Here is an 11,441-nt window from a genome sequence, read left to right as displayed (position 1 = left end):
TAATTAAACCTTAGGTGGTACTAAAAATTCGATTATCGATATCGATTATCGAAAATTCGATCGATTTTTCAAGATGTAAACATATTTTTTACACAACTGTGTTAAAATTATTGCCTAATGTTAGGAACTTTGCCCTAAAGTTAATTGCGTTAATTAACGACTTAATAATGTTAAAAATTCGATTATTGTTATCGACAATAGATTTTTAAAGATATAAACGAACATAACTTATGTATAAAGTATATAAATAAAATTCACTTTTCTTTTTTCTTTTTCATTGGAATATAAAAGTAGTTATTTTGAGAAATTGTTTAGAAATATTTCGTGCTTAGATAGAAATGATATAAAAAAAATGATATTCTCCATTTTGCGGATAGTATCTTTAGGCAGACATTTTATATAGATATATGTAGAGTATATACATATATCGAAGATTACATAGAAAACATGTATTCTATTCATACACGATCATGTAAATAGAGGAGGAATATAGATCAAAGCATATCGGTACCGTATCGAATGTTCTCTGTATAGTTTCAATGTATTTTCCTTTTGACCTTGCGAAAAGGCTATGCTAGTGATGTTGGTACATAGGAAAAGGCTTGTAATCGTTTCGTTGAAAGGAGGATCAAGAGATAGAAATCTAGAAAGAGAAATAGAAAGAGAGAGAGAGTGAGAGAGAGAGAGAGAGAGAGAGAGAGTGACAGACTGAGAGAGAGAGAATTTAGCCGTTTCTCACTATAGTACGTAGTTGAAGTATCCGAACGAATAGCATCAAGTTTTTACTTTGGTTGTCCGAGTTCGTAGACCACCATCCATCTTTCATGGAATTCCCAATTGATCGCAAACAAGATGACTCCGTTACGATCGTTCTCGCGACCGCGAACTTGCCAAAGTGAGAAATGGATGTCGTACGTTTCTTTACTAACGTATTACCATCGAACCATCGCTACGGACTTCTTTTTTCCATGAGCTCGTTCTTCTTATGAAACGTTTAAAAGAAACGACAAATACGTTGATACCATTTGATCATTTACTTTTTCTTTATTTTTCTTTGCCCTTTTCTCTTTTCTTTGTTCTTTTTTTCTCTCTCTCTCTCTTTCTCTCTCTCTTTTTTCTTCTCTCTTTTTTCTTTCTTTTTTTTTTTTATTGTCTTTTTGTTTTTTTTTTTTTTTTTTTTTTTTTTTTTTTTTTTTTTTTTTGGATCATTAAATGCTTTCGAAAGAAAAATTTCACTAACGCAACAACGATTGATTTTCTTATACGCATTTAATTTTATTAACGAGATTTTTTTTTTTTATAAGAGATTATATATTATAGACGATATTTTAACGAGATGAAGAAATCTACGTGTGGAAAATTCAACGAACTCGAGTTTATTATAGAATCTTCTTTTTCGTTCTTTTTCTTTTTTTTTTCTTTTTTTTCTTTTTTTTCTAAAAGCACAGAATGAAACCAAAGTTTCTAAACTTGCAGTGTTTTATATTGTGAAAAGAAAGAAATAAGAGATTAGCTTAAAAAGTTTCGAGAAGGAGTAATTGATTTTTTTTAAATCGTCCATTTAAATCCTGGTTCATCCTGTAATTAAGATCCTGACAAAAAATTTTCCAGTTAGCTAATGTTAATTTTATAATACAAAGAATTTCGTTTCTTTTTCTTAAAATAAATTAGGATATATAAGGAACGATGTGAAATCAATTTTTGTTTAAGACAACTCATTAATACATTTTCCCTTTAATTACGTAGATATCTCTCTGCTCGTAATTATAGTAGTCAGACGTTAACAAATGATTCTCTCTGGTCGAAGAAACTGTATAATAAAGGAGATATATATATATATATATATATATTATATATGTATTATATATATATATATACATCCCAGTCTGTCTTTTTGTCTTTCTCTTTCATTCGATCATTCATTCATCCGTTCGTTCATTTATTCATTCATTCATTCATTCCTGTATTCATTCATTCATTCATTCATTCTGATAATAAATAATATTATAAATCGATCACTATATAAACTATTTGTGTTTACTTTAGGTTATAAATTGATTTAAATGTCGTTTTGATTTAATCCTACCTTTAATCTTCCTATCCGTGATCGTAATTAAAGCATCGAGACGTGCATAAATGATCCTCTTGCTTTATATAGATTGACTATAGAATAGTACCTATATGTTTTGTCGATCTGGTCCAGTCTCTCTCTCTCTCTCTCTCTCTCTCTCTCTCTCTCTCTCTCTCTCTCTCTCTCTCTCTCTCTCTCTCTCTCTCCTATCAATCTCTTTTTCTTTCTCTTACTCATTTAGGATATAAGAAAAAGCTTAATCTCGCATAAACTTGAACGAATTTCTCTCTCCCTTTATCTCTCTCTCTCTCTCTCTCTCTCTCTCTCTTCCTCCTTTTATCTTTCTCTCTCTTTAACTATCTATATATCTATATCTCTATCTTTCTCTTTGTCTTATTCTCCGCAAAGACGTTTAATCGGTAAGACAGCGGTATTGGAAATGCGATTCTCGCTGGACGATAAATCACGTTGGGGGGAAAGATCGTATCTCCGGATCGGTCCAGTGAAGCAAACGAGAAAGAGAGAGAGAGAGAGAGAATAAGGGAGAGAATAAGAAAGAGAATGAGGGACAGAGAGAGAGAGAGAGAGAGAGAGAGAGAGAGAGAGATGGAGCCACGAGTAAGTACTTCGTTCTCAAGTACGCAAACGGTAGAGCAGATGTGCCGTTTTGGCAAATCGAGAGAGATCAGAACGGCATTCCTCTTAGAAGCGAATATACGAAAGCGTGGACTAGAAAGGGAGAGAAATCGAGATCGAGATCAAGAAAGAGAGAGAGAGAGAGAGAGAGAGAGAGAGAGAGAGAGAGAGAGAGATAAAGATAGATAGATAGATAGATATATATATATATATATACACATTCACGTATATATACATATATATATATATATATAAGTATATATATATAGAAGCCAGCTCGAATTCTCAATATGCCAGCATGACTTCGCGTCTGGCATGAGCCACCGTTCGTTCACGCGGAATCTTATTGAAAGGAGAGATAGGCAGTGGTGCTTCTCTTCTTTCGTCTTTTCTTCTCTTATTCTTCTTATTTCTATCTCTTTCTCATACTATCCCTCTTTCTTTTTTTTTCTCCCCCTCATACTTCCCTTGTTCTTTTCTTTTTCTCTGTTTTTTTTTCTTTTTTTTTTCTTCTTCTTTTCTTTTTTCTTTCTTCTGTCTTTTTTCTCCTTTTTCTTTTCTTTTTCTCTGCTTTTTTTGTTGTTGTTTTTTTCTTCTGTTTTTCCCTCTCTCTCTCTCTCTCTCTTTGTTTGGTTCTTTTTTCCTTTTTTTTGTTTACCTTATCTCTCATTCCTCAATCCTCCCTCGCATATGCACTTTTTATCGACCAACATGGCATGCATTTCATTTCGATGTTATTTATGGATTTACAGCGTGTTATTATACCTTGATATTGTTACATGGAAAGATTAGAATTGTACAAAAATGTTTCAATGGAATCATCGATTAGATTTATGACTTCGATAAATACAAATATGGAGTTGATTTCAATCGTATGTATAAAAATTAGTTAGGATTCTAATAAACTGTGTAAACAAGCTATGAATTATTATAAAATTGATATAACATTATATTCACTTATACAAGTAATATATATATATATATATAATCTAAAGGATAAAACATGAGATAAAATGTAATTGAATAATATGATCTAAAAAACAGACTATTTTTATCCTACTATTTATTGCAAATATTTATATAACACTATTATAATAATATAAATTGCATATCAATGTAAATTCATTACTAAAATGATTACAATTTTTTATAATCCTGTTAACATTTTTCTTTATAAAATTTATATTTTCTAAATTCTTCTGCAACTCTAAGAGTTATTTCAAAATAAATAAGTTATATTTACTTATACATATATATGTATATTTATATATTAAATCGCATAAGTACGATACAATATTATAATTATTATATACATATATATATATATATATAAAATATAAATAATATATATGTATTTGTTTATTGAATCACTTTGACTCGATGAAATATCGAAAAATGAATTATCATTTACGCAATATTGAAGAATCAATTTTGATTGATGCGATTGATTGAAAAATCAATTTTCATTGATGGGCATTATAAGCGTTAGCTCGATCTCTAACCTGTTCACGAGTATGGAACGTATTATTTCCACGGAAGGTAATCCACGCTTCACACTGTGAAGTGAGCCTGCGAATTATATTCCGTTATATACGTTAACCTAGCGTGCTGCACGGAGATAATGTCAGCGAAATTAGCTATTCGGTACACATCAACGATCCTTTCTATCTAGCGCGAAACGATAATAATCCTGTTCCGCTTGTCATATTTTCCAAGATGTCGTTCAGAAATCTCAGAGTACTGTCTCGAACGAATGAACGAGAAGAAGAGTGGAAAGAAAGTGAGAGATAGATAGATAGATGGATAGATGGATAGATAGATAGATAGAAAGATAGATAGATATAGAGAGGCAGACACGAGTAGACAAAATGAGAGAGAAAGAGACAGAGAGAGAGAGAGAGAGAGAGGTAGAAAAAGAGAGAGAACTATAGGAAAGATGTCATTTTTGTTGAGATATTACCTGCCTCTTCGTGTTTGTAGCAGTAGAACCTTCGCAAAATTTACGACGAAGGCAGAACGTTCTTCCTTTAAGGTGATATCGTAAGCGAGAAAGAGAGAAAGATAGAAAGATGGCTATTATTTTTTCTCCATGATATAAATCTTAACTCGAATCCTTCGAGACATTCATTTGATGACGCTTCCGATGAAGTTATCGCAATGTGATATTTAACGAACGGTGATATACGAAAGTCTATCATATTGCATATATATATATATATATATATAAAGTTTTCGTATCAAATCAAATTCATACCTGGCGCGTTCGAATAATCTTTCATATGTACGTCAATTAAATTTGAACATTATATATAACATTATCGTAATCGAGACTTTTATCTATCAAGCCTTTTCTTTTATTTATTTATTTTTTCTTTCTCTTTCATACTCTAAAAGCGTAGCTACACGAATAAAATGAAACATTTATTTTTCTTCGAGTATTTTCTCTTTTCTCTCTTTCTCTCTCTATTTTTTCTTGTTTTTATTTCTTTTTCTCCTTTTTCTCTCTTTTTTTTTTTTCTTTTTTGAATTATTTTTATCCATCGAACGCACCTATCTTTTATCAAAGTTATGACCACGTATTATGGGTACATCCTGTATGAAGGCGAACGATACACGCTCGGTTTAGTGCCTATTCATCCACGATCGCGTAAGCACAATGCTGACAATTTTGAAGTTTTCTATGGAAAGCGCGTAAAGGATGGATATTATTCCCTTCCTTATCCTTTCCCCCTGTCCTTTCACCCTTTCCTCTTTCTTTTCTACTCTTCAATCCTCGGTCCCTCCTTCCGTATCCTCCCTTCCGTCCCTGTATACCATCCTACCCTGTCTCTCTACCTATCCTCCTACTCCCATTTCACCCTCTTTACCCTCTTAGCTCATGTGCAATAAGTCGTAGGGATATTGGAGAAGAGATCGCTAGAATCGAGAGATTTATCTGCATCGTTTAGAACGGCCTTCGAATATAAATCTCTTAATTTTCCAGACGAGGAAATCGAGAACGAGAATGAGAACGAGAATGAGAACGAGCTGAAGCTAGCAAGAGCTTTTCCTCTCATTTTCACCAAGGATGCGGCTATAATTCATGAAGTGGTGCTAATTCCTTGGCAACCACCGTCGCACCGTCTCGTCAAGAGGCTTTGCGCGTCGAAACAGCTTCCCATTTCACAGCGGAGTTAGGAAATGTATTGTTTTCTCGAAAGAGGTGGGATTTTCGTACCCCCGGAAAATCTGTCTAATGGCTTTCTAAACGGTTCCTTCTCTAACATTTAGAGGGGGAAAAACCATTCTATCCTGAATATATAATATATAATAATTGCTGAGGGAAAGAAAAAGAAAGAAGAATTATTTTCAACAGTACAAAAATATATATATATATATTTATATATATATATATATATATATATATATATATACATGCGTACATACATATGTATATAATAAATCGAATGATTATTTGTTCTTTTGATTTCGAACGAAACCATTAGATTCGCATGGTTGTAGAATTGAATGGTATAGCTCGGTAATGAGCGCAGTATAATCGGAACTGCGTGGGTCGAACGAGGCCAGGGCAAATCTGATTTTGATACATTTGCTACATCGTGTGCGCAGTAGGTAGCTGCTAGGTATGGAGACCGAAGCGATATTCATCATTTGTTACGGACGCTAGCTCGAATGAAATTGGGCGTCGAAGCGAAATTTGCCTGGATTTACCGATTCTAATAATAATAATAATAATAATAATAATAATAATAATAATAATAAGAATAATAAAAATAAAAATAATAATAATAATAATAATAATAATAATAATAATAATAATAATAACAACAATGTCAGTAATAATAGCAATTATGATTATGATTATTATTATTATTATTATTATTATTATTATTATAATAAACGCAATAATAACGATAAACGACTACATTTGTACTTTTTAACGTTCTCTACTTCTTCTTCTTTTTCTTTTCTTTTTTCTTCCATTTTCTTTTTCTTTCTTTTTCTTTTTTTTTTTTTTTCACGAACTAATGATCCAGCGAGATCGAGCGATTCCTCATGTTTTTTTCACCGTTCCTACTAAGGCACCCGTCCATGTTTCATTCATAAGCTCGGAAGCACACAGCGTCAGTTTGCTCCTGTCACCGATAAGAACGTGTCCGGAGATAAAGTGCGCCTCTGGAATCCTCTTCAAACATGATTTCTCACCATCCTCTCTGTCTATTATAAATGGGCCATAGATTTGCTCTTTCTTTCTTTCACTGTATATATATATACACACACACACACACACACACATATATATATATATATCAATATACGTATATGTATATAATTCACTATTTTTTTTATTTATTTATTTTTTTTAATTATATCCTTTATGTATCCTAACTTTTGAAGAAGATTGAATTCTCGTTGAAGCAACATTAAATCGTACAACTGAGATAACGTACATCTCTCCCTCTTTCCCCCTTTCTCCCTGTTCCTTCGTTTAACTCGTTCGATTGTAATATAATCGCCCTTATCGCGTTATTTAAGCAATTGTTAATTAACGAGCAACATCGTCCGGTTCATAGGGTTAGTTACCCTAACAAAGGTCACTGATATATCGATCGGTGTATCTATATGAGTGTTCCTGTGTGTATGTGTGTGTTTGTGTGTTTGTGTGTACGCATATAAATATGTGAATTCGTGTGGGACAATTTGGGCAATAGTTACAATCTATAGGAAACAAGAGTCAAATTCTCGTTATGGTTAAACTATTAAAAGTGTAAAGTTGAGCGAATGATTTTGTTTCTAGTATGAAATTTTGAACTGGGGGAGACGATTTTATTTTTTTTTGCTTTTCGTTTTTTTCTCTTCTTTCTTTTGCTTTCTTTCTTTTTTCTTTTTTTTTTTTTTCTTTTTTAAACTAAACAAGGTCATAAAAGAATTTGACAAAAGTCAATTGTAATGTCAATTTTAATTAAACGATCAATTGAAATAATTCTAAAATTTGTGAATTAAAAAGCTTCATGATGATTTTTCAGAATAAGTATACATAGAGTATACTATTATAGTAGATAAGAGAGAATACGGGTGCTTATGCTAATCGACTATCAATGCGATTCAAACGGGGAGCAGCAGGTGTTGACAGGTGTACTAATACAACCTGTCTCAATGGAGCACACTATCTAAGCCACCTGGACCTAGGTCAAGGGTGCTTTCGCTTTAGAAGCTGTTAACGTAGTATACTCGCTATTATGCGATTGATCGATTTTCCTCTGTCTACGTGCATGCTTCCGTAAGGTTGCTTTCCTAACACTAATCTCTCTCTCTCTCTCTCTCTCTCTCTCTCTCTCTCTCTCTCTCTCTCTCTCTCTCTCTCTCTCTCTCTCTCTCTCTCTCTAATTGTCTAATCGTTATCATTTCATTAATTACAATTATTGATTCCTTTTGTAATTCATTTTCTGTTTGTTATAATATTTTATTCATGTTTTTCTTTTCATCTTTGAATGATTCACTTGCAATTCTTTATTTCTTTTTCTTATACGGCGATGAGGGAGGAGGCGAGGGGATCGCGAAAAAGAAAAAAAAAAAAAAGAAGAAGAAGAAGATTAAAGTATTTCCTTTCTCTCTTTCTTTCTCTTTTCTCTTTTTCTTTTTTTATTCTATTTTTCTCTATCGATTCTTTATCTTAAAAATAAAGTCTTCGCATTGGCACTTTTCACTTTTCATCAACGATAGTGTATTTCGTATTACAGTATCCCACCGAGACCAAAATGGTGTAGACTGTACCAACCATCTAGGATCCACGAACGTCGGAATAGTGGCAAGCAACCCTAATGTCCCTCGTGTCTTTGTTTGAGTGCTTAAGAGAGAAGAAAATCCCCCCGGTTGGTATTTCAAGAGGAGTGACGTTTGGACGCGGATTAGACCGCGGACATGTTAATGATAAAAAGAGAATATATAATTCGTCGGTATTTTATCTGTGAAAAAAAAAATATTTCTAACGTTACAAATATTTCGTAAATAATTCATTGATATCAAATTGTTACACGTTGAGTGATCATTTTATATTTATTTTAATGAAATATCATAACATTTTGTAATTATAACTGTATATGAGTGATGTATAACGTACGTATATTTATAATTGTGTATTAAAAAAAAAAAAAAAAAAAAAGAAAAAAAAAAGGAAGGGTAGGAGGTAAAAGAAATATGCCTATTAATATTCATAATTATTCGTAGAAATGTAAATAATTTTGAGAAGTAATTAATAAGTAAGCGATTAAATTAAAGAATAGACGCGAGACGATAGTATTTGCTTGATTATCGATAAAACTTACTCAAAGGTAACTACGTAATGGTATTGTTTGAATGAAGATATGCACTCGTCAAAGAATGGACAATTGTATTGTTAGTAACAATGACAACGACTGTGCTTTTGTACTCAACGTCGTATCTACCACCATAACTAATTAGAATTGTGGAAACTCGTTAACCTTTCTCTTTCACTCTCTTTCTCTCTCTCTCTCTCTTTCTCTCTTTCTTTTCAACCCATTCATTCATTCTCTTTGTATAGTTACTAATTGGAAATATTATTACGAATCGACTAAAATTTAGCATCAAAGCTCTCTAAATATATTGAACGAGATATGTCTTCTCAAGAAGGACTTCCATTGACGTCATATTCATTTATTTATTATTTTCAGAAAAAGCATACAAAGAGAAAGACAGAGAGTGAGAGAGAGAGAGAGAGAGAGAGAGAGAGAGAGAGGATGTGAGGGAAAGAAAAAAAGAGAGAGAGAGAGGACCGTAAATTATTCGGCGAAGAGGATAAAAAGATCAATAGATATTTCTTTTTCTATTTAATACACGACGTGCCATTTTTTACGATGACGTATAACACTTCTTTACCATTTTATTAAAAGCTTTCTTGCAGAAGCAGTGCTACGAAAAGGTATCAATATCTGTTCCAAGTAAAGAGTGGCATTTGTAGATGTCGACAAACGTTTTATTTTTTACTTCTACTGTTACTTCACTAGCACTGCTGCATGATACTTCCGTATTATATACGGTCCTGTGAAGTGTACCAACCCTGTCGTTGGCAGCTATTTTTTTTTTTTTTTTTTTTTTTAATCTTATTTTCTTCAACGACATGGTAATTATAAAAAAAACAAAAAAAAAAAAGAAAAAAATAATAATAGGAAAAGGAAACGAAAAAATAGGTAGACGTAAAAAAAAGATACACAGATACATACATGTATTTATTAAAATATATATGATGTATATAAATATGTATGTATGTATATATATATATATATATATATATATATATATATATATATATATATATATATATATACAGAGTGTACAATTGTATGTTGGAAGTGCAACAGGAATGGATTCTATACATTAAAATAAAAAAAAAAAAAGAAGTAAATAGTATAGTGTATACTACAATTTTTTTCTCTTTTTTTTTCTCTTTTTCTTTTTTTTTCCTTTTTTGTTTATTTACATACAGTAATTCGTATATACTTTACTAGAAAAAAATTTCTATTTTATTCGATATATTAATTAGTTATTCGTGAAATATTAACTTGTGGAAATATTCTCGGATTTTATTTTACAAAAAAATAAAACGCTCATTTGACTTCGTATATAGAAATAGCTTTTGTTTAATGTAGTCAAATAATGTTCACGTGCAATTATTACGTATAATTATCGCGTATATTACGTATAATAATTTTTCGAGCGATCATATAAATTTTATTTTCTATCATTATTCGAAATGTTAAATTTCTTAATCGCTGATAATATTTTTCTTTTTTTTTTTTTTTTTTATTATTATTCCGATCGATATGTTTGAATTTAGTTTCTAAATGATTATTTTTTCAACAGCCAATAGGAAGAGTCGAACGTATAAGTGTAATTTCCATAGATAGTTTTCGCGCCACTGTAAGGGCGCCATCTTAGTTTCGGACGAAGCACGATTTGTAACACGTCGTATTCGTAATTACAAGTAATTTCATCTTAACTCGTGCATTTATAATCTTACATATCAATCGATCTTTAAGATCATGATCTACGATTGATGATATGTGGTTGATACGTGGCATCATTTTGTGCGTGAGATATAAGTCGGAAAATAAAATTAATATCTCGAACAAACACGCGATGTGTCAGGTCATTCCTTTTCCAACGAGTTTTACGAATATTATTTACGCGAAATCGTGATTAATTTGACGTCTCAAAGTTGTTCACTATTTTGTGTAGTGCAAACGAGTTAGTTTCGTGACGAGACGTTTCGTAATTATTACGATAATCAGTCTCTTTTTATGTTACGTGATATGGAAATATGGTGGAGTGAAAAGGAGAGAGAGAGAGAGAGAGAGAGAGACGACGAGTGGACGAAGGATAGACATAACGAATGAAAAAGAAAATGAGAAAGAGAGAGAGAGAGAGAGAGAGAAGAAATCGGCCATACTTTTTTCTCGGACGGTAATGTAGTTTACGAGTACGTCGGTAATGGTGAGTGAAAAATAAAATTTTAATTTTTATTCGGTTTCTTTTTTTTTTTTTTTTTTATTATTATTATTCGCATGCATCTATGTGTACATTTCTTTTATATATATATACACACTCACACACACATATATATATATATTTTATATTACGTTTCGGTAAATCGAATCGCGAATTTTCTTCTTAATAGTTTAATATACTTTTTGCGTATGCTTAGAGCCAATAATAA

General features: G+C 31.6%; 1 long non-coding RNA gene across 2 annotated transcripts in view; it reads left to right on the top strand.

Moving 5' to 3' along the window:
• The window catches only part of LOC124954365, a 31,313-nt gene extending 21,513 nt beyond the window's left edge, over positions 1–9,800 (top strand). For both annotated transcript variants that reach the window (XR_007102526.1, XR_007102525.1), the window contains 2 exons: positions 5,691–5,909; positions 8,449–9,800. This is a non-coding gene — a long non-coding RNA (uncharacterized LOC124954365). The remainder of the gene's footprint in view (positions 1–5,690; positions 5,910–8,448) is intronic.
• The last annotated feature ends 1,641 nt before the right edge of the window (positions 9,801–11,441 follow it).

The sequence above is a fragment of the Vespa velutina genome, chromosome 15 (assembly GCF_912470025.1).
Source record: "Vespa velutina chromosome 15, iVesVel2.1, whole genome shotgun sequence".
Taxonomy (NCBI): domain Eukaryota; kingdom Metazoa; phylum Arthropoda; class Insecta; order Hymenoptera; family Vespidae; genus Vespa; species Vespa velutina.
This window is presented reverse-complemented; position numbering and strand designations above follow the sequence as displayed.